The 23,526-nt window shown below is 41.4% G+C and overlaps 1 protein-coding gene across 11 annotated transcripts in view; it reads left to right on the top strand.

The window, feature by feature from the left end:
• MID1 (midline 1) overlaps positions 1–23,526 on the top strand; it is a 353,265-nt gene that overhangs the window by 231,814 nt on the left and 97,925 nt on the right. The window contains exon 1 of one of the 11 annotated variants that reach the window (XM_001516569.4): positions 23,408–23,520. The exons of the other annotated variants lie outside the window; for them this stretch is intronic. The gene's annotated coding sequence lies outside the window, so the exon portion shown is untranslated. Of the gene's footprint in view, positions 1–23,407; positions 23,521–23,526 lie in introns of those variants that run through there. 11 annotated transcript variants of the gene reach the window in all.

Raw genomic sequence — 23,526 nt, 5'->3', positions numbered from 1 at the left:
GAGTTAGATTCCTCTGCTGTCTCTCCGCTCTGCCTCTGAGAAGGCTTTTTTCTTTTATCGAAAGTCCATCTCAGGTCTCAGTCTTTTTGACTGGCTGTTGCCTTACCAACTAACAAGTTCCAGAGATTCCCTGAATGGGAAGTCAAGAGGGCAAAGCCTTTGGGGCCTCCCTGACCCGGAGCAGCCCCTTCTCCCCAGAAAAGAGAGTGAGAGACTTGATAGTCCCTTGCTGCAACCTCACCAAAGTTAATAGGCTTCATGGAGGTCACAGAAGGTCAAGGAGCCAGCTAGGGTTGAGGAGTTGATAGAAGGTCACATGGGCTTTGGGATGTCAAGGGGATGTAAGGATTGTATCAGAGAGAAAGGCTGTCTGATTAGCTGGTGGAAGAGCAGTAACCCATGAGGGGGGAAAAGCAGGGATGGTATTTGTTCAAGCAGTTGGTGGTTTACACATCAAACTTTGGGGAATTTAAAGTGCACCGATTTTTGTTTACCATCTTTACCTTCAACCAGGAGTGTAAGGACTTTCAATCCTTTGCCATTTGAGAGGATTGCTGTAGTGCAGTTTACTTCAGAGGCCAAATGCCTGCTTTATTCTTAAAGGGTCTGCTTGGACGCCAGGGATTGCTTCGGGAGTAACCTCACAGTGGACTTGAGAAAGGTCTTATAAAACAGAGGTTTACAAGCCTATGTGTGTGTCTGTGTGCATCTGTGTACTTTAAACATGAATAGGGAGTGCATTTTTTCCATTCCTAAAAGTGTACTATGTTTATGTTGAAACAACATCACGTCATCAAATGATGTGAATGAAATGCCCAGGAATCCATCTTGTGGTATCTGATTTTGATTGAAAAGTTATTTAAAAGGTCCATTCACAGACACACAAAAAGGTAGGATGAAACCCAACACCACAAATCTTTCTTCCTTGCCTTTCCCCTTCTCAATGAAAATTTTGTAAATTTTTAATTTGGTTTTTTAGCATTTTACATGTATTAAGCTAGCCTTGGGAGAGAAAGAAGGAAGCTTAGTTGGATGAAGAGAAAGGGGGAGATGGGGCCGAAAAATGACTGAAGGTGAGGGTCAGGAAATAATTTTTATTTTTTTAATGGTATTTAGGCACCTACTAAATGCCAGGTTAGGTTCTAAGTGCTGGGGTGGATACAAACTAATCAGTTTGGGCAAAGTCCCTGTCCCACATGGGGCTCATAGTCAACATCCCCATTTTATAGTTGAGGCCATTGAGGCACAGAGAAGGCAAGTGACTTGCCCAAGATCACACAGCAAGCAAGTCACCTAATTGATTGAAGTAAGGAAGCAAGTGAGGATGAGGATGTGAAGTCCCCAGAGGTAGACAGAATGTGGTGAAAGTGAGAGAACATGCTCAAACCCATCTTTCCAGGAGAGAGCTCCCAGAGAATGAAAAGGGGGGGAGGAGGCAGGGACAGGACAAAGGTACAATAATGGATGAAACCATTCTTCACCTTTTACCTTGGACTTGATTTAACCAAGATGCTGATCTGACTTGTACTGTCTCCCTTTGGAGTTCTCCCTCCCTTTTGTATGTGAGCAATCTCTCTTTTTGCTCCCTGTTACCTTCCTTCACTTCCTGTTCCTGGTCTGCATAGATCTTCCTGACATTGAGCGGAGAGATCAGAGAGAGGTTCAAAAAGTGAAAGATGTTGTCTAAATCTGTGATCAGCCTATCCAGCACCAAATAGCAGGTCTTAGAGTGGCCTGGTGGAAAGAGCATGGACCTGAGAGAGGGGACCTGGTACTGATCCTGGCTATGCCGCTTGCCTACTGCGAGACCATGGGCATGTCATTTGATCACGTTGGGCCTCAGTTTCCTTAGCTGTAAAATCTCTCCTTCCTCTTAGTCTGTCTGCATGCCCCATGTGAGACAGCGTCTGTTACTGACCTGTTTAACTTGAAGTAGTGTTGCCTAAAGGAAAGAGGATATGCCTGGAAGTCAGAGAACCAGGATTCTAATCCCAGCTGTGCCACTTGTTTGCTGTGTGATCTTGGGCAAGTCACTTAACTTCTCTGTGGCTCATTTTCCTCATCTGTAAAATGGAAATTAACTCCTACTTTCCCTTATCTAGACTGTGAGCCCCATGCAGTACAGGGACTGGGTCCAACCTGATAACCCTTCTATCTACTTCAGTGCGTAGAACAGTACACAGTAAGCACTTAACAAATACCATAATCATTATTCATTTGTATCTGTCCCGGTGCCGCCTCCCCCTTTTGACCAGTAGGATGGTGGTCAATATATCTTATGGGAGTTGGGCAGAGGGGGCAGCAATGTGGGAATTAAGGTCTAATCAAACTGAATGCGAGGCTACTCTACCTCTCTCACTATAAATTCCGGGGGCATCCCTGAAAAACACAGCTCAAAGTCAAATAGCAAAACAAATGATTTCTCTCTCATTAAATTTAATAATGTAAATAACCCTTTCCCAGAATTTGCACTTGATTCGGACAAACATGTGCAGGTCTGTGCTGGCAATGAATTATGAAATGAAATGAATTATTTTCACATTTATTCCATATCAGTGATGATGAAGATAATAATGATTTGTGTTGAGTTCCTATTGTATGCCAAGCACTGTACTAAGCTATGGGGTAGATACAAAATAGGTCAGACACAGTCCCTTATTGGGCTTAGAGTCTAAGTAAAAGGGAGGATGGGTATTTATTGCCCATTTTCAGTTGAGGAAACTGAGGCACAGAGAAGTTAAGCAAGTTGCTTAAGGCCCTGAACAGACGAGTGGGAAAGCAGGGATTAAAACCCAGATCCTCTGACTCCTGGGTCATTGTTCTTTCCATTAGGCCATGCTGCTTCTAAGAGATGGAAGGTGATGTGTCTGTATTCCAAGGGGGCTCCCAAATTTATGCTTTCTCTGGCTTGGTTCTGAATTTCAAAAGAAATGCTGGGTAGAAAGTCCTCCTCCCACACACCCCTCCATCCAACAAACACCCACACATCAAAAATTAACTTTAAAAGAGATGGGTTTAGCACCTGAATGCAATGTAACCCAAATTGAAGTGTTTTTGCATACCTAAACCTTTAAGAATAGCATCTTGGATAGAAAACACACTCCTAATAAGCATTGTAAATGAGAAATGGGGCTTCAGCTGAAAAAACAAAGGAGAAAAACAGGCTTGCTGAATTTCAGAGGAAACACGCTGCTAGTAAACTTTGTAAGTGAAAAAGAAGCCCGAAGAGGAAAAAATAATTTTCCTGAAATGTGACACCTCAATCAAGAGAGTTTGCATAGCTAAAACTTTCCTGCTGTGGGTAGCAGAATGTAGAGAAAGTTTGCCTAAGTTATGTAGAGGAACTTTATACTGAAGCAACTCTTGGAAATGCAGTATAGCAATTTGTAGCAGCCAGAATCTCTCTTTATGTGCAAACAGTGGAGAAGGGAGAGTCACATTGGTCTTTTCAGCCTTACTTGGATGCATCTATACCATCTGTCCATCAGTAGCAGTGTCATCTGCAAAAATGGCTGAATTTGGCTGTGAAACGGAACTCTAAACCTCCTCCTGGGAAGGAGAAAATTAGAACTATTCCACCTTCCAGAGCCTGCTCTTCATGGAAGAGAGGGAGGATCACTTTGCTAAGGTTTCACACTAAAATATTTTCAAGAATCTTGGAAGTGATCTGCCGAGGCTAGAGAACTTTAAAAATAGGCTAAGGGGTAAAAAACCTACTTGTGGGGAATGAATAATTGCAAATGTGGGTACCATCTAGAGCTCAATAAACACCACTGACTGATATTCAGTGCCGTGCACAGAGTAAGTGCTCAATAAATAAGATGGGGTGAATGAGTGAATGATGATATTCAGGTATATGGAGCAATTTCGTTTCAGGATTTGAATGAGAAGATTAAGACTTGGCAGTTTTGGAAGTTGAAAGCTAAGGGGTTTCCCCCAGTGAGGTTTAGTGAAAGAGGAGATGATAGAGACCGGACAGTGGTTGCTCCACAGTTCCCACAGTGATAAGATGAGGAAATGCCCACTAGGTCATGATGGTGGAAGATTTGAGACAAAATAATTTTTTTTTGGTATAGAAAGGGTGGTAAGCATTAGAAATGTATTTCTTAAGCACAGATCCAAATGGGTTTGGATAAATTCACTGACTGATAAGTCCATGTATCTACTCCAGTGCTGGGCACACAGTAAGCACTTAACTACCACAGTTGTTATTATCATTAATTTTATTATTATTACTAAATTTGGAAAAATGAACCATTACTTTCCCATATAAATGCAGAAATGACGTTAGAGAACTCAGAGCATTCCTCCTTCTGAATAATTCATTAAGTGTTTATTTTTCCTGCCTTAAAATGGTAATCTCTTTTTTGTTCATTTTGAAATAAGGCACCTTGCTGACTTGGGGATGTTCATTAACACTTCTGACTGTGAGGAAGAGATTACTGACCAACTCTAGTGGCCTGGAAGAGTGTGTGTAGTGTATATGCAAATAATGGAGGTTATAAAAACTCATCTCTCTAGAGGAGCTGGCCTATCCTATATCTGTAAGGCAGCCATAAAAATTGCCTTGATTCTAACAATAGAATGAGTCCTAAATTATGACTCCAGTTATTCTGCTCTGCCTTGAGGAGATGCTTAAGTTTTCACTTTTTAATATAACAATCACCACCCAAGAATAAAGTAGCTCTAAAGAGCACACTCTGTTGTTTGGGTCTAATTAAAATGTTTTGCAAAAAGCGAACGGTAGGGGACAGCCCTTGCTAATTATAACAAGAATGTACAGCTGCCTACAGCCACAGTCTATACTCGACAACTTTGGGGAAAAACTGCTTATTGGGTTAGGTCAGAATGACATGACCTACTCTTATTCTGCTCTTTGGATGTTATGTCTGAATTAATTACATCACTTTTGCGTAAGATCCCTTATCATTTCAGCGTTTTCCTAGTGGCTTTATATAGTAGTCAAGGGGATTAAGACTGTGAGCCTTACGTGGGACAACCTGATTACCCTCTATCTACCCCAGCGGTTAGAACAGTGCTCGGCACATAGTAAGCACTTAACAAATACCAACATTATTATTATTACTGGTCAGCTGTTGGATATCTTCAATCAATCATTGGCATTTACTGATTACCTACTAGGCTGTACTAAGTGCTTGAGAGAACAAATCGGGGGCTTGGTACACATTCCTTGCCTTCAAGGAGCTTTCGACCCACTAATACCAACATTATTATCATTCAAGCCACTGTCAATCACTCAGTGGTATTGAGTATTTACTGTGAGCAGAGTGCTATACTAAGCATTGGGAGGGTACAGTGAAAAGGGATTTGTAGACACGATCCCCACCCACAAGAAGCTTACAGTCTAGAGACCCGCACTGGTTCCATTCAGTAAAGTTGTGTTGCCATCAATCAAACAGTGGTATTTGAGTGTTTACTGTGGGAAGGGCACTGTTCTGAGAACTTGGTAAAGCGCAGTATAACAAAGTTGTCAGGCATGATCCCTGCCCACAAGGAATTTAGAGCGTAGAGGAGGGGAAGATAGCGACTAAAATGAATTACATGCCAATTACTTCAGCACATGTGACTGAGAAGGTGTTGTTACCATTAAAGTTGATGATCAGTGAGGTCTTCTAGACTTCTGTCATTTCTCAAAGTCATTATTTTTCTTTGTTTACAATGAAGAGGTTTAGTGAGTTGCCGGCTGGAACGCCCTTTAGGTCAAATAGCATAGAAAAGCCCACAGACAATTCTTTCGATGATGTAGAAGAATACCAAAGATTAACTTTAACCTTTTTTTTAAATATGGTCCATATATTATTACCTTTCCTTCCCTACCATATAAGAAAAAAAAACCCTCACTTTGTCATTTTTGAAAATTTTAATTCCTTTAATTGAATAATTTTTTTTAATGGATTTATTTTAAAAGCCTAATTTAAAGTTAATCCCTTCTTTTCTAAACCTCAGCAACACAAGAGGAAGGAATTGCTTAATTCCTTTATCATTCCATAAAGTCTGATCTTCAAAGAATTTTAGTGGCTGAAATGATCTACCAACAAAATTTTAAAGTATAATTTTCTGTCAAAAGTCCTCGAGTGTGTTTCCAGTGTGGATAATCATGCATACCTTATTAACGAGTGTAATTGGAGCAAAACCCCCTAAAGAATATATACGAACAGTTGCCTCTTCAAACACCTTCTATTTGCACTCTTTCCCTAATTAAGTGTTATGAAGGTTAAAAATCCCCTTGATGTGAACTTTTTTTGAATGCTTAAATGCAGGGAACATTAATATTAGTGAAGAATTAGTACCTTTCACAAAAGATGTAACAAAAACCCCCAAAACAATTGAATTGATTGCCTATCAGTGAATGGGTGATGCAGACAATAACTGGATATATTATTGACAAAGTCCTGTTCAGTATTCCTTTCACCTGAATGATCCATTTGAAATATTCTCCATCAGGCTTTTTTGGTCCCTAAGTCAAAGTGGTTAATGATTTCATTTCAATTAGATCAAAACCAATAATAATAATTGAAATTTCAAACACACCTCTTTTTTAGAGAGCTGTAGGTGCTTTCCAGATATGCCATATGATCCTCAGAACATCCCTGTGAGATAAAGGAGGACAGGCTTCATTGTTCCTATAAATTAAGGTTCAGAGCATTTAAATGACTCACCCTCAGTCACAGGTGCCAAGTTAGAACTAGAAACCAGGTCTTCTATGTGGGGGATTATATGAGTCCTGGAAACTTTATCAGATGGAAAATGCAGCTGTTCAGCTACTAAATGGTGTAAACTACACCAAACACATCCCATCAGCACTCAGCAGTCTGAATCGAAGACCTGGAGCTCTGATGAATTCATGATAATGTACAAATTTGTAAATAATTGGGCTTTAGCTGTGTGTCCTGACTGTCTTGGAGTGTGCTTCCCCCTAAATGCTGTTAATGCAGTAGACTGTAATAATAATTATTATTATTATAGAATTGGTTAAGCGCTTACAATGTGTTGAACACTGTCCTAAAAGCCACAGAACACAGTCCCTGTCTCAGATGAGGCTCACAGCATAATCCCCATTTTAAAGAAGAGGAAACTGAGGCACAGATAAGTTCATTGGCTTGACTGAGGTTGTGCAGGGGACAGGTACCTGAGCCAGCTTTAGAACCCAGGTCCTCCGAATCCCAGGCCCTTGTTCTTTCCACCAGGCCATGCTACTTCTCTATGTATCTGGTCCAAGATAGGAGAAAGTGGAATTTGGGTATTCCTAACCAAACCCTTCCTGCTCTGACTAGAAGCAGTGGAAAGTGCTGGTGTATTCGCGGAGCAGTCGCTGTAGACGGAAGTAGTCAGGAAGGTGAGCAGAGTGGGTGTTGGAATTGATAATGGAATGATCTCGCCTTAGTAGCCTTGATTCTTATCCTATCAGGAGCCTGGATAGTTTCCAAAGAGTGGTTTTTTTTTTTCTCCCACAGAATCAGTCTGTCAGTGGTATTTGTTCAGTGTTCACTGTGTGCAGAGTCCTTCCCTAAGTGCTTGGGAGTATACAACCCAGCAAACCCCACTTCTCCCATGACCCCGCTTCTGCTAGCGTCAATCTTCAGAATATCTTTTTCAACTAGACTTTCCTAGATGAGACGTGTGGAGAAAAGGCCAGATTCTAGGGCTTTACTTTCCATGAATGTTTTTAGTTTAGTGCTTTCACCCTGAGGCAAACCAATCTCAGAGGGCACAGTTTTATACAGCTAAAATTACATAAATAAATAATAATAGTTTGAGCCTGCCAACATATTTCCCAGAGGCTCTTTTCATGATTCCTACCGAAACAAAAGGATTTCGTCCTTTTGCATCCGCAAGTGGGGAGAAACAATCAATAAATCAATCGGTGATATTTAGTGGGTGTTACCTACTATGTGCAGAGCACTCTTCCAAGTGCCTAGGAGAGGATGATAGAACTAGTAGCCATGATCGCCCTGCCTCCAAGAAGTTTAAAATCTATCAGGGAAGACAGCCCATAAGATAAAAATGTCACCCATGCTTTGAATGATCTAATTCCCTGAGGTATACTTATAAGCTTCCTGTATATACTATATATTTTATATGCATACTGAGAGTTACTTTAATATTTCCTCTCTCTCCGGTTCTTGAGGATTTTGTGATTCTTCACTATTTTAGGCTTTTGGAGATCTTTGTTTAAAAGAATAAAGGGGTATTTCATACTATCTTGGGATACAAGAGGAGGAGGGAAGAAATAAGTTCTGAAACTTGGATCCAATTTGCCTTTGCCTTTTCGGTGAATACATCCAGCAGTTCTTTCAAAATCTATAAAATTAAAGCTACAATCCAAGTGGCCTTTTGTTGAAGGGACGGGGTGGAGGAACCATGGAAAACTTCATGAATGCTCCAGATGTTCTCAGATCACTCACAAAATTATCAGTGTCAGGACCTTCAGTTTAATCATAGAGCAGAAAGGGAGTTAAGTGTATATAAGGGATATTCTTATCATTCTTATATTTATTAAGTACTTATTCTTAGTCCAACTCCAGCCCAAATTTTGAGGTAGGTACAAGATCAGACATAGTCCCTGCCCCATACAGGGCTCACGGTCTAAGAGGTAAGGTGAGCAGATAACTTCTCCCTATTTTACAGATGAGGAACCTGAGGCACCGAGAGGTTAAGTGGTTTGCATAAGGTCAAGCAGGAAGGTTGAGCTGGTATTAGAGAGGTGGAGCATCTTCTTAGATTATGAAATGTAGCCAAGTGTCCTGTAGACGTGGTGGACTCTTAACAACACCTTGTAGCAATTTAGAAGGGTAAATTTGGTCATTTTTAACAGGAGCAATGCATGAGATCCTTTGTGCATTCCCTGTTAGTCTTAAAAGACAAATTGCAGACAGAAAGTGTGTTTTTGTTAGCCTTAATGCTTTGCACACTGGCTGGCTGGTGTCAAGTTTTTTTCATCTTCCACAGATTTCCTTGAATATTGGGTACTTCTAACAAGTAATGGAGGTTAATTAATAACAACTTTGGTATTGTTAAGCACTTAGTATGGGCTAAGTGAACAGTGCTTGGCACATAGTAATAGCTTAACAAATACACCATAATTATTATGAGATACAGTGTAAGCTGATCGGACTCAATCCCTGTCTCACACAAGGGGCCCTCAGTCAAAGGGGGATGGAGAATGGGTATTTAATTCCAGTTTACAGAGGAGGAAACTGAAGCTCAGGGAAGTCAAGTGACTTGCCCACGGTCCCACAGTAGGCAAGTAGGGAAACTGGGATTAGACCTTAGTTCTCAGGATTCCCTGTTCTGTGCTCTTCCCACTAGGCCACGTGGCTTCTAGGTTTACCATGTCTTACTTGCTTAGTCTCTGAAGCCTGATCTGCCTCACTGTCTGTGATAAACTTCAATAGATTGTAAACTTTTTGATGTCAGCAATCGTGTCTTCTACCTCTGTTGTACTCTCCCGAGTGCCTAGTACAGTGTTCTGCACAAAGTAAGTGTGCGGTAAATACTATTAATTGGTTGCTTCCGGGCAGTTTATTTTGTCTTCTATTCTAGTTTCTCAAGTAGTCATAACCCGTTATCTATGGTGATGTCTCCTACTGAGATCATGTGGGAAACACACACTGCCTTGTTATGTCCTTGTCTGCAAAAAGCCATAGAAGACTGGGTGATCATGCTTTGGGGGATGTTAAGCCAATCAAACTGCTGCTCAACAGAACATTCCTAACTCTGTAATATAGATTTATAAGATGTTCCAGAGGGAGCTCGTTTCTAAGGAACAATGTTTCATGAATAGTTTGTATTCCACCCTATAGGTTTGTAATCCCAGACTGCCTTATGCCACCCTGGATGTACATTAGGGTTGAAATTCCTTTCCAATGTACTTAAAAGTCCTTCAGGAATGCAAAGGGGTTTTAATCAAAACAAAACAAAAAAACCAAAACCCTGTAATGCAAAATGAGTCATCAAGTAATGAAAGGCATATAGCTACATTTACTGATTCCACAAGGTCAGAGAGAATCTGTGTAGGTAAATGTGCTTTGATAATACTTGAAACATTGTGAGGAATCCCAAAGGCCTGCAAAGACTCTATATTGAGGTCTCACGTTTACCAGTCCCGGGAATGCAGTCCTCTCTAGGGTAGAGAATCCCACCAGCCACTTTGAGCCAGATAAACTCTCCCACTGAGTTTTGTAGAAAGGAATATGAAGTATCACTTCTTAGGGGAATATGAAAATTCAGAATACAAATTACTTGAGTGGGTTATGTAAGTAATGCAATATATACTTGTATAAGATTTTTCCAGGCTTTTATGCCTTGCAAATGTGAAACGTTGGGTAGTTACAAGTTAATGGAGTCAGACCCAATCTGTGTCCCACATGGGGCTCACAGTCTAAATGACATCTGCCCACAGTTTAACAACCACTTTGCGGGGAAGCAAACCGTGTTCACCATTAATTGTTTTTAAATCAGCCAACCAAAATAACTCTTCTAATAGAACTTACTCGAAAACTTTTCCTGTGGCATCTAAGTGTTCCACTGAGAAATTTCTAATAAGCAGAGAGCTCCTCTCAAAATCAATCAATCAGTAGCTTTTATGGAGTATCTACTGTGGCAGAACAATGCAGTAGGTGCGTGGGAGAATACAAAAGAGTAAGAACAGATAATCCCTACCCTGCAGGAATTTACAATCAAGGGGTAGAAACATTTAAATTACAGTTTGATAGAGTAATAAAGTGCCTAAAATGCATATGCAGGAGTTATGGGAATATAAGCCCTTAAGTGAGGCACAAGGGCTGGGCTGGCAGTGGTCTCGGTGAAGGCCTCCAGGAGGAGATCTCATCTCAGAAGCGCTTTGAAGAGGGGTCAACAGTTTTCTGTTGGAATTGCAATTCATTAATTTTAACTTTAGAAAAGTTCTGTAATTTTTTTACCACTTCTGTGATTTTATTTTTTAAAATGTAGGGCAATTTTTCAGGGCCTTTGGCTATGGAATTTAAACAGCTGAATCTGTCATGAAGTCTTAGACTTTCAGAATTTGGAAAACTTGAACACTTCTCTTTCCCTGGGGTGGTGATGGAAGGATGAATGGATAAACTGTCTCATAAAGGGAGAAATGGCACTAGTATTTAATTTGAGTATCAAGTGCACATTAGTAGTGATTTAATGACTAATAGTATAGAAAAACATAACACCTCTCTGCTTTAAATCTAAAAGGAAAAAGAGCTGGTGTTAACATTCAGGAAGGAATAGTTTGTGCTAGTAAAATGGCTTAATCACAAGAAAACTGGAAATGTTTCCTGTTTAATGAGCCATAAATGCATGCTCTACCGAAGAAGAAGAAAGCTATCTGAAATGCTTTAATCATTTTCTGTTCCATTTTCCATTTGATTCTTTCCCCGCTTGGGCAGAGTTTCACAGGGAAACAATATGGAGGCAATAATTTTGGTCAGACCCCAAAAATACATTGTATAAGCCATTTTGAGAAATTTGTAAATGATCAAGATGGAGAAACTCAATTCCTGAGATCCCAATAGTTTTCATAGAGCAAGAAGAAGTCTGGAATAGGGAAACCCTAAAGAATACCAGGAAGCATGAATTGCCCCATTTAAACTATAAGAAACATAAAGGGCATTCTGTAATGTTCGGATAGGGAACAACATTGTTCACTTCTCCGCAGCAAGACTGACCACAATCACACTTCCTTAGTGCCGTTGGGTTACCAGAGAAAGCAAAAACACAGGCACGGGCTGCTTTTACTGAGGATTAATTCAAGTTAATATTTCTTTGCACGTAATAGTTTTTGATGGCGTTTATCTTCTGAAACGAACACAGTTTGGGCAGTGTTGAATTCTTACAATCTCCCTCGTTATTTCCAGTTAACCTAAGGGGAAATGATGAACAGGGACGCTGAAGTCTTAAAGCACAATGAGATGGTCGAAAACCTGTGGTATTATTACTTTGAAAAAAAGAAATTGTCGACTCACAGTCAGCGTGCTGTGGCATCTGAGTGGTTTTGCAGTGGCAGAAGAGACCTAGGCCCTTTCTGAAGACCCTGTAGTGGCCCCAGAAGGTCATGAGATAGCTATGATACCAATTCATAGCCTGAACCTTAATCTCTGCAGAGAATTCAGTTCTTGCATATAATGTTCATTCCTTTGCAAGCTGAGTTTGCTTATCCAGAGTAGCCTAAATCCTATTTATCTTTTGGCTCATCAAGGGTTTGTTGAAGTATTAGCATTCTTTCAGCCTCCTAGTTAATGCACATAACATCTGCTGCTTGGTGGAGGCTTGGGTCTATTTTTTGATGGGCTCTGTACGCTGATGTTTTGTAGGCACCTGGGGATCTGTGCAGCTCTCATTCTAAGCATAGCAGTCCTCTTGACACAGTGGGAGATCCATGGACAGGTCAAAGGCAATATGCAGAGAGGGTTAGCGGTGGATAAATCAATCTTAATGTTTCAGGAAAACTAAAATGGAAATTGCTTGTGCTCTGAAGCAGTCCATGTTTTCAGATGCTTACTCTGAGTGAACATCAACTTAATTTTTCCACTATATGTATTCACTGATGAAATAGCTAGTCAGATCAAGTGCTTGTCATCTCTACTTTTAACTCAGTGAATTTCACTGTATTGTAAAAAGTAACATCTTGGATGTCCCAGTTGGATGAGGTGAGTCAGTATTTCAGATCAAAATCATTTTAGTTTGCCCTATTTGCTGTGTTTCCTTCTTGTTTGAAAGCCCTCTTGTCATCCTTCTTTCCTTTGCATATTGTCCGGTTGGCAACCAACTTAGAGAAAGGGGCTCTTTGGCCTGTGCTAGCAAGAATTTGGCTTTAATTGGGCACAAGAGGCAAGTAGATGAGCAAGGGTGTAGCACATTATGGATTGCATGCAAGAATTTTACTTATTGAACACATTAATGACCAATGTGACTGAAGAGTAGTGCTGATGCTGTGGCATATACTGCTATGGACCACCATGTGGTTGCCAGAGAACCACCTCTGTAGCCTCTGCGGTCCTGGCCACCCATACTAGCTTTGGATGGTTTCACCCCCTGCCCCCCGTCCCCCACTGCATCATCATCATCATCATCATAATTGTGGTACTCGTTAAGCACTTACTATGTATTAAGCACTGAGTAGATACAAGGTAACCAGGTTGGATGCAGTCCCTGACCCACACAGGGCTCACAATCTTAATCCCCATTTTACAGAGGAAGTAACTGAGGCCCAGACAAGTTGTGACTTGCCAAAGATCACACAGATAGGCGGAGCCGGGATTAGAACCCAGGTCCTTCTGACTCCTTCTGACTAGCACTCTAACCACTGCGTGAGGTGTGGGTCTGACTTCCAAGAGGAGCAGATCTTGGGGCAGAAGCCAGGGATTCTTGAGAAACCTTGAGGAGCTGAGCTGAGAAGACAAACTCAGAGAACGGGAACCAGGAAGGAAAGCAGTATCTTTCACATCATAAACTCCCTTCTCCAAACTCAGGCCTTGGTGAATGTATCGGCTCGGAGCTCCCCTGCAGTAGTGCTTTTCACCAATTTTGCCCCCTGACTCTTCCTTCCTCTCAGGGCATTCTCTAGCAAGCCAGGTATTGTGGCAGAGAGTCAAACATAAGATGGTTTGTAAGACTGAAGCAGTGGGTACTCTGGTCCTCATCAGAAAAAGATGTCAGAGACACAGTAGCAGACTAGTTATGAGGATTAAAGAAAGAGCATCAGCCAGAAGCTGGATCCCTTTGAGCCAGTTTTCCCAAAGTTCAGAGAAAAGAGTGTCCCATAGAAACAGATTTTAGCTCCTGTAGTTGAAGACTATGATTTATCTGTGGAATATCAATCAATGGTATTTACTGAACGCTTACTGTATGCAGAGCACTTAAGGTACTAAGCACAGAATGTATATGTGAAAGAGGCTGATAAGGAATGGTATTTATTGAGCACTAACTGTGTTAGGAGCACTGTACTAAGCACTTGGGAGAGTTCAGTATTTCAGAGTTCCCTGCCCACAAAAGCTTACAAATCAGCATGAAGAGCACTTGGCCTAGGAGCTAGAGGACCTTGTTTCTGTTTCTGGATCCATCACTTGTCTGCCGTGTGACCTTGGTAAGTCATTTAATTTCTTTGAACTTCAGTTCCCTCATTTGTAAAATGGGCCAAAGCCTATTCTCCCTTCCATTAAGACTGTGAGCCCCATGTGGCACAGGGACTATGTCTGACCTGATTATCTTGTATCTGCCCCAGTGCTTAGTACAGTACTTGGTACTTGGGAAGCACAAATAATACATTATCATTATTGTTGTTGTTGTTCCCCCTTCAAATGATTTGACTAGTGGTATTCATTTAAATGAGATAAGAAATTATTTTTCAAATTTGACTTTTTGGCCTTTGGCTGGTTGAGTGTTTGGGGGAGAGGAAGTGTGAACTGTGACGAAACGGGACTTGAGTCTTTCTACAATTTTCACACATTCATGGTGCAGTCTGCTGGAACCAAATTGAAATTGATTTCACCCTAAATGAGAGCTGTTTATTCAGTCTTTCCACTTGATAGCTAACCATCCTCCCATTTAACTGTCTGTGCTCAGGAGAACATAGGCTTCAAGTAACAAGAGCCACACTGCAGAAGAGGAGAGGGTATTGGCAGGGTAACAACAAGCCTGTGAACAGCTCCTTCTCTCACTCATGACTTGCTCTGCCTAACTCCATTGATTCCTTTGATCTGACTTAGCACAAGTCGCTCAAAACTACCTAGGGAGACAACATATGTTGACCTTTAGAGCTCTTAAAGCTGTTACCTAGCAAAAAAAGGTGTGATTTCATTGTAAAGTCTAGGACATTTTTGTCCTAGGTTTTCAGTTTTTGTTGAAAATCAAGGGAAGGAAATCAGAAGAAAAAAATAATGAGAGAAATTGCAGTATTTGGCTACAGATAGGAGTGAAGCAAAAATGCCTTAGCCCAGCAGAATGGGACCAGATGGCGTGCTATTTTCAAGTACTCCCTACACAGGAAATTGTGCTTGATTAAGAAGATTCTGCTCCTGGTTTGCCCTCAGCCACTGGGAAATTAGCTATGGGATATGTATTTTGTTTTCAGACAGACATATTATTATTTGTAGTCTTACAAGCCAGACTGTAAAGAGGGAGATGTGTTGTCTGGATGCCTGAGAAGAAAAGATTTTCCCCCTCCCCCGCAGGAATAAAGCCCGAGAAGAAAATGTGGAATTTGACCATTAGACTTAATGTGCTCTGAAATGCATTGTGATACTTAACCTCATTGTTGTGATCCTTTTCGGTAACCAAGCACAGAAGAGAAGCTGTGTTCCCCAGAAGCAGCTAGGTTTTTGCAAGATACAGAGTAGACACAGAGGAAGAAAGAGGTTTTAGAGTTCAGCACCCCAGGAGGTTAATGTGTATAAAGCTACTGCTTCAAGGGAGCCCAGTTTAATCCTTGGGGCTGCCAGTCAGGATAATGATTGAAAATCACCCATCCAGAGAATTACTGCTGGGTGTTGATATGTCAGGGTGTGTGGGGGTGGGGGAGGCAGGGGAGGAGAGCCGGAGAATCTAAGTATGGATGGGGGATGTGTGAGCAGTTGATTTTCCAAAAAGCAGGAGGGGCAAATGGGCTGGACCATACAAAGCCTCTTCTGTCAACCCACCAGTCAATGCAACCATAATGTCCAAGTCTACTCTCCATTGCTTAAGAGTGTGCTGGCCCACCATCCGTCTGTTAAAGAAAGACGGAGCTTGTGAAACGAAATGCAAGGACCAGTTCATGAGAGGCTTTAAACAAGGCCCACTTTAGAAAGCATTGAAATGTTGACCACTAATACCAGCCAGGCAGCACATTCTAGCTTTTCATTAGCCTGGACCTAGATTCAGAGGATCTGAGGCCTCCAATAGACACCCACTATGCCAAAACCGGTTATCTGCTAATGAAACCAATAGCTTACCAAACCCTTCATTAATGTTGCCAGAACAAATGAACCAACAAACTTCCAAGTGAAAAATACACTTGTTCATTCAGTTGTGGGGAGGCTTGGTGTTTTTTTTCCTGTCTTTTCCTCTGAACTGAAATAGAATACATTGTTCAGGAAAGTTTGTGAGTTCTATTGACTGAAAAAAATGGGTCATCGACAATATACTTCCAATTTAAGATGACCCAAAGAAGTAAGTTCAAAGTTCTGTTCTGAGCAGCAAATCCTCTTTGAGCATTGCCTGTTTACAGCATGAGAGGAGCTTTGGGGCCTGATTTCTCTGTTTTCTTTCAGTTGGTTAGGTGTCCCCACTCTTCTACTCTACTGTGCACCTCATTCATCTTAATGAGGGGATGAAATGCATATGCAGTCACTGCAAGGAAGCCTCTCCAAAGCTACTGGCCCACACAAGCCCTTGCAAGGCAACTGGGTTGTTATCGCTGATGGAAGGATTGGGGCCCACTTGGGTCATTTATGCTCTTTAACTGAGTCGAGTCACTAATCCCATGCAGTTTTAATAGAACGAGCCATCAGGCTCACCTTTCTTCTCAGCTCCCATTGGCATGTTTCATTTCCTTCCATAGGCCAGTAGGGAAAAGGCTGCCCGGTTCAGGAAGGGACACGACCAGAGTCAGTGCTGCCAAGGCACGTTTTTTTATTTTTCAGAAGAGCTAATGACGCCACAGACTTACTTCCTAGATCCTGCTAGAAGAAAGGGTAATGTTTTTGGAACTTTTCCTTGAAAGCGAAAGAAGCATTTCTGGCAACAGAATTTTTGCACTAGAATTACAGAAGGGGCCTTCAGTATAAGAGCTGGTCAGCCTAGGAAGAGTTGAATAACATTCCTCCTCTTACTTTTTTTCTTTGCTTGCCATGGCCTTGTGTCCTCCCTTCACTGAGGAATTCCCAACAACTGTCAGCGGTGAAAAAGCTGGATTTCTGCTTCAGGAATCCTTTCACTACTGCTCGGTTGGTGCCCTCACAATAACTCTTTCAGTTCACTCCGGTAAACAGGCTCTGCATGCCATCGTGCAGATTCCCTCTCTGCCCCCACCCCCTATCTCAGGGCAGCTCTGCCCTGAAAGCCATTACTTCGCCCTTGTTCCCACTCAGACCCCAGAGGCGATATTTGTTATTTCTTCACTCCTTTTCAGCTCCCCAGCACTCGCAGTGATTGCCACCATGAGTGGGGTCCTGGGGTCTCTACCCTTCCTCACTCTCCCATGACCATCGCTTTGGAGGAGATTCTCTGCCGGGAGTACAGAGCTTGAGAGCCTCTGCCCCCATTCCTCCATGTCACTCATTCATTCATTCAATAGTATTTATTGAGCACTTACTATGTGCAGAGCACTGTACTAAGCGCTTGGAATATACAATTCGGCAACAGATGGAGACAATCCCTGCCCAATGACGGGCTTACAGTCTAATTGGGGAAGACAGACGGACACTCCCGAAGATTCGTTGGTTTGTGTCGGTAGGAGAGTCAAGTGTTTAAACGAGATGAGTCCAGTTGTGAGCCAATCACTTACCCTTGAGTTTATTGTTAACGATAATCTTGAGTGTGGTATTTCTTAAGCACTTAATAAGTATCAAGCATTGTGCTAAAATCTGGGGTAGTTACACTCAAATCAGATAAGACACAGGCCCTGTTCCACTTGGGATTCACAGTCTATAGGGAAGCAGGTATTTAAATCTCATTTTACAGATGAGGAAACTGAGGCACAGAGAAGTAAAGGCACTTGCCCTAAGCCACACAGAAGGTAAGTGGCAGAGTAGGGATTAGAACTCCCATCCTCTGGCTCCCAGACCTGTGTCTTTCCACTGATTAGACCACCTTCTTTTCATTCATCAAAGATTCAGAGACCATCTTCCTCTGGGATTCCTGTATATTTCTTCATGATGATGGTTATCATAAAAATATAGGATTTGTCCTAACTGGAAATCAAACTTCCCCTTGGGAGGTGTTTTAGAAGAAGACACATATAAAAGAAGGCATTTTGGTTACCCTGCCATGGTTAATATTAAGCACACAGTCACAATATTCCCCTTTCAAATGTACTAAGTTTTGAATTGAAGTCATTAGCAGGTGCTGGCATCTTTTTTTCCTTTTGGTAGAGAGAAAACACATGTTTTATTTCATAAACAGCTTTGATAATCAACAAAGCAAGAAAATAGATCATTAACCTTCCATTGCTTTCCATTGTTATACTACCTTTCCTGTTTCATGGCTCTCATACAAACAACTTTACAATCTTCAATTTTACCCTTTGGACCAGAGAAGATAACTGAATCACTCTTGCCAACCCTCCCTCTTCCTCTTCCTCTCTCCTCAAATCACTTTGGGCCCATCTTCTCCACCTCATCGCTCCCTCTGGGGGCTGGACTCCCCAAACCCCACAGGAGCAGAGGGCCATGGGAGGTAAATGTAGCCCGGGCCCTGTTGGAAACATTCTAATTGTAGATCGGCCCAGCTTGGAATAGTGAAAAACCCCGTGGCTTCCCTCCCAGTGGTTGTGAACTTATATTCTCGTTATTGACTCTGAACAATCTGATTGCATTCCATCTACCCCAGCAGGTAGCACAGTGCTTGGCACACAACTTAACCAAAACTGCTATTGCTGTTACTGTTGTTCAACTATGCTTGTTGAATTGTTGCTTTAATATAACCTGTTGATATAAGAATCAAACATCTCCTATGTTCTTATTGGCATAAAAGTAGATAGAACTTGAGTCTCTTGTGGGCGTTGGATTGTGCCTGAATCACTTGTCCAAACAGTATTTCCCAGCACTAAGTACAGAAACTGGCACATTGCAAGCTCTGGGGAGATGGCAACACCATTAGTCCAAGTGGAAAATTGAGGCCAGTCAAATGAAGAAGCAGGGGCAGGTTCAAGCAATTTCTTCTTCATGCTTTGCCCATTAGACTAGGCTCCTAGTCTTGTAAAATGTAGTATTCGAGGTGATATATTCCTTATCTTTTAAAATGACTTAAAGGTTTATGTCAAACCAGGAACAATTTTTTTGTTTCAAACTTGTTCTATCATCCCTGTCTCTTTGATTAGCCATTCCAACTCCTGGTTCATCCCAAGGAAAGACCTACAAAGGATGCCAAGAGAAAGGTGACTGCTTGAACTTTTGGAAGTTTAGGAAAAAGCTACTGCTCCCACCTGCAGCACTGAGCCGCTTGACTCCCTTGCATGTGGGCTTTTTTTTCTTGGAAACCAGTGTGGCCTAGTGAAAAGATCATGGACCTGGATTCTAATCCAAGCTCCTCCACTTGCTTGCTGTGTGACCTTGGACAAGTCTCTTAACTTCTCTGGGCTTCAGTTTCTTCACCTGTAAAATGGTGATTCAAGACCTGTTCTCCCTTCTACTTAGACTGTGAGCTCTCTGGGGGAACAGGGATTACAACTGACAAGATTAATGTATATCTACCCCAAAGCTTCATATAGTGTTTGGCAAATAGTAAGTACTTAACAAATACCACCATTATTATTGTTAATTTGTTGATGTTAATGGGAAACAGTGCACTATAGTGGAAAGAACACAGGCCTGGGAATGAGAGGTCCCAGTCAGGTCCTAAACCTGGTTCTACCACTCTGTCTATGTGACCTTGAGCAAGTCACTTCACTTTTCTGTGCCTCAGTTACCTCATCTATAAAATGGGGGTTAAGACTTGGAGCCCCATGAGGGGCAGGGTCTGTGTCCAACCTGATTAGCTTGTCTCCACCCCAGTGTTTAGTACAGTGCCTGGCACATAGTAAGCACTTAAGAAATACCATTAAAAAAGATTAGGTAAATCAGGTTACCATTAAAAAAGCATCAGAGTAAGGACCTTCCACAGTGCTGTTTACAAAGGAAATCAGTCAAATAGGTCCTGAAATTCCCAATGTATTTCAGGCTGGATCCTGTGACTCTTAGGTGCTTCAAATTTCTACAGAAATTTCCTGGGAGGTTTAGGGGCAGGACTCTAGCTGTGTAAGGCTTGAGTCGGGTCTGTTAAAGCATCTGTTGGTGTTAGCATGCTGTGAATGAACAGATTCATTCTTGTGATTGCTCTCAAGTTTTGAAAACTCACCCTCTGCTTTCACATGTATTAGGGAAATAAATTAGGGAACTGTAATTAAAAATAAAATGGTCTCATTAGGAAGTTACCATTACAGAGGAGGCTTGGAACTTTCTTAAGTAGGTTAGTAGCCAAAAAAATGGGCAATTTGGTATAATCTGATGTCAATTTCATTGATATAGGGTATTTTATAAGGTATTTTATGTATTGGCATTGCTTTAAATTACCATAATGGTACCGAAACATTTGCCATGTAATGGTACTGATCAGAAAATCATGACTCAAGAATTAGCATTAAATTGATTCAGATACAGAGGCAACTGAGTGGATTTATTTGTGAATTTCATCAGCAAAATAGCCTTTCCTTTATTCTATACAGATGCACAAGTCTAATGCTATTCTCCATATCCTGTTTTCCCATGTAAGTGTTGTCATCCTTTTCAGTGCCCCGGTTTGTGTCAAGCCCCTTCTTTCATGTGGTCAATTTAGAATTTGTGGTTTCACCATTGGAATTAAATCATCTGAAACAAAAGAATTTCTTCTCTTTCTCTGAGCTTGAGAGAGAAAACTTCAACCACCAAGTGCCAGCTCCCGAGATCACAGAAAGCATGTCCTTTATTAGAGTTAACCGGGAGTTCTAGGCAAGGGTGACCTTTCCCAGTATTTCATCATCACAAATAAGGTCAGTGCACTGTGAGCTGGGGAAGTTGTATATCTGTGTGTCTGCCTGACTTTAAAGTTGACAGAGAAGGTCTAAGTAACCAGTGTTTGATGACATATTTCTCAGTCGATCAGCATTATAGAAGTCAAGCAGTGGAATACTATTTTTAACTCAGAGTGTTTCATGTTTGCATGTGTGTATATGTGCAGATATATACAAATATGCATGAATGTTCTTATGCGACTAGCCCTAATACATGAATCTGATCACGAGCAGCTCACCGGTTTTAAGGAAACATTGTGAAAAAACAACTTTTATTACTATCCTCAAAGCTCTCCTACTGAGTGTTCTCTGAATGGGAGAGCACTGTCTACACTCGTTGTGTAGGTAACGCCTGCCATGCCTCAACAAAATTCGGTTTAGCACTTTAGAAAGTGCACTACCATTTAATCAGGTAGACCAGAAGGAGTTAATGCAGTTTACCAAAGGGCCAAATTGCCTTCCTCTTGTAGACTGTAAGCTCACTGTGGGCAAGGAACTCATTTATATATTGTACCCTCCCAAGTGCTTAGTACAGTGCTCTACACACAGTAAGCGCTCAATAAATAACGAATTAGTGAAGCCTTCTCACCCCAATGTAGCTTAGCCGTGACGAAGATCTGGGATGACAAGTAGCTTCTTGTTCAGCGTCCAGTGACCGGAGTGCTTGGACCATTACATTTACTCAGCCTACGGAATTATCTTCAAAGGTTGACAGCTTCATAACTTCTGCTTGTTTTTGCTTTGAACTAGGAAGAGAAGCAGAGTGTTTTACTCTGTCCTACGCTTGGGATCTCTGAGCAGTGTGACTCAATCTGAGTGCAGGTAGCTGACAAGGAAGTTGGAAAAGAAAAGGGAAATGTCTTAACCATATGGCACTATACTGGAAACATTGGATTATATGTTTCCAGTGCAGTGAGGGTGTGGAACTGAGGGGAGTCACAGTTTTAAGATTTCCCTGGGTTAGCGACATGCAAATGCTTAATTTAACTTATTCCCTCAGTTTGAGTACCCAAATGAGATCAATGCCTACTACTGACTGCATCACCCTTTCCTCAGAATAGGAATTAATTCTTAAAATCATCCATCAGGTACCATTTCGTAGTGCAGACCAGTCACCTAAACAGAGAGAACCTGCTGAAATTTTGACAATTGCAGGGCTAACCGGTAACAGAAACATTACTTGGAGAGCCTCCAATGAAAGGTACTTATATTCAAAAAAAAAAAAAAGGGTCCACATCTGACTCCTTTGAACAGCACCCTGTCTTCTGAAGACATGATATGGAAGTAAGTCTTCACTACATTTGTTTGCTATCCAAAAGAAAAATGAAATGCTGGCTCATTTTAGGAAGGAGCCAAGGAAATGTACATGTTCTCATCATAGGGTTCAAACATTTCAAGTACGCTTGATTCCCTTTTGCAATGTTGCAGAGGTTTCAAAGAGCACACAAGGAAGCAATTCTTTCCTGCTGTTTCCACTTTAACAAGATTTTTTTTACACCTTTGGAGTCCAAATGTCTGGTGTATACATGGAATCACTCAGGTTTATATTCAGGCTTTTGACTTGTTCCTGTTGATTAGATTGGTTGCACTTTCTTGTCTTGCCTACAGATAAAGAGAAAACGTCCTCAAAAGAACCATAGTAACTTATGAGTCCAAATGTCTGCATTTTAGGAAGTCTACTTCCTTTTTGGTTTTGTTAGCGGTGTAGTTTTAAGCAGATTATTTTTCACTATCCCCCTATAAAATCCTCTCCCATTGTAAAGATGCAAATGAAGGTTTCTTCCATTTAAAAATAAAAATGAAAATTGATCATTAGTGTTTCCCATTTATATTTTACAACTGTTGGCCTGGAACTCAGTTTCGCCCTGAAAAAGTGACTCATTGCTTCGCTCTGTTTATGGGAAGATAATTCTTTCCTGTGTAACTGGGTGTTTAATTCTGCTGTTTAAACTTTTAAATGAGCTTTGGCCAGACTTTGATCCAGGAGAGAACATTTAAAGGAAAAAAAAATCTGAAACTGAAACCCCACAGACAGCCGATGAAGGTGGTGTTGGCTTTTAATCTACACAGGCCTTCCTATAATGAGGGAGAGGAAAAAGTGACATAAAAACGTGCACCCATTTAACACGTGGCAGATTGTACTAGTTCATGTTAGTCTCCCATTTTGGATATCGGACCTGGTGATGGCTTATTATTATTCAATCCCGGGTTAATTAGTAGTAGAAGTGGTAATAGTATGTAGCGCTTACTATGTGCACAGCAGTGTACTAGAACAAGGAAATAAACATTTGGGGTATCATTACATAGCGAATTGAGCTGCTCTTTATACTAGTACATGAGAGTACAGTTCAGAGTCCCCATTGCAACTCATTATGGTTGAAAAGGTTTTGTGATGCCCCATCCGAGAATCTGACCTTTGCTGAATTTTCACTCATTCAGTTTCAGTTGAGTGTTATGAAAGTAAAAATTTCCCGATAGGGTCAGTGGAAAAGGCCGCTGAATTGCTGAGAGGATTTCTGATTCTTAAACTCTGGCGGAGGTGATTAGGTGGAGCTGGTTTTCCTGGAATTGTAGGGTAGATTTTCCTGTTGTGTTTCAGCGTTGACTGTCTCACAGTTGCAGACACAGGGCTGCTCCAGGATCGCTGGGATTACAGGAGCTGCTGCCATCTGGTCTCTTGGACCTGTCAGTGTCTTTTGAGTGGGTCACCGTGGTCTCTCTCCTCAGCAATGTTTCATCAAAAAGGACTAGGGCGAAATCCACCGGTGGGT

The sequence above is a fragment of the Ornithorhynchus anatinus genome, chromosome 15 (genome assembly GCF_004115215.2).
Source record: "Ornithorhynchus anatinus isolate Pmale09 chromosome 15, mOrnAna1.pri.v4, whole genome shotgun sequence".
Taxonomy (NCBI): Eukaryota; Metazoa; Chordata; class Mammalia; order Monotremata; family Ornithorhynchidae; genus Ornithorhynchus; species Ornithorhynchus anatinus.
The sequence above is the reverse complement of the archived record's forward strand: the minus strand, read 5'-3'. Positions and strand labels throughout refer to the sequence as shown.